The sequence below is a fragment of the Emiliania huxleyi genome (assembly GCF_000372725.1).
Source record: "Emiliania huxleyi CCMP1516 unplaced genomic scaffold EMIHUscaffold_7, whole genome shotgun sequence".
Classification (NCBI taxonomy): domain Eukaryota; phylum Haptophyta; order Isochrysidales; family Noelaerhabdaceae; genus Emiliania; species Emiliania huxleyi.
The window spans coordinates 325,350-326,085 of NW_005196756.1; positions in this window are offsets into that span (position 1 = coordinate 325,350).

Sequence of the window (736 nt, forward strand, 5' to 3'; positions counted from 1 at the left end):
CCCCACACCTCCCCGTATTCCCCTGCATCTCCCCGTATCTCGTGCTCTAGAGGCGGAATCTCGTGTCTCCGTGTGACCCAGCTCGCGAGGACACGCTGTGTTGGCTGTATTCGTACCCCTCGTACTCACTCGGTGCTCTGAAGACTCTGCACGAGACCGTATTCGCGCCCTGAGGCTGGCGTTTTCACGCCATCGCCGCCGCCTCCCTCGCCACCGCCGCCCTCGCCGCCACCCCCGTCACCACCGCCTCCGAGCCCGCCCCCGCCCTCGCCTCCGCCGCCCTCGCCACCACCCCCGTCTCCGCGCCACCGCCGAGCCCTCCCCCGCCCTCTCCCCCTCCGCCCTCACCGCCGCCGCCCTCGCCGCCGCCGCCCTCGCCGCCGCCACCGAGCCCGCCGCCACCGTCACCCCCGCCCCCGTAGCCGCCACCTCCCTCACCGCCACCGCCCAGCCCGCCGCCGCCATCTCCCCCACCGCCCTCACCGCCACGCTGCCAGCGCAGCCGCCGGGCGACGCGACAGCGGCTAGCGGCCGGGAGAGCCTCTCCAGTGCGGGCTGGGGGCGGCGGCGGCACTCTGCGGGTGGCGGGCGAGCTGCTGGCTGGCCGGCGGCGCGTCTCGACTCAAATTATGGGCCGCGGTCGGGCTGCACCTCTGCTGCACCTCGGGAATTCGTGCGTGTGTCACACAAAACCCAAATCCGCCTCAGTTAAGAACGGTGTGGGCCCTCGACCGCG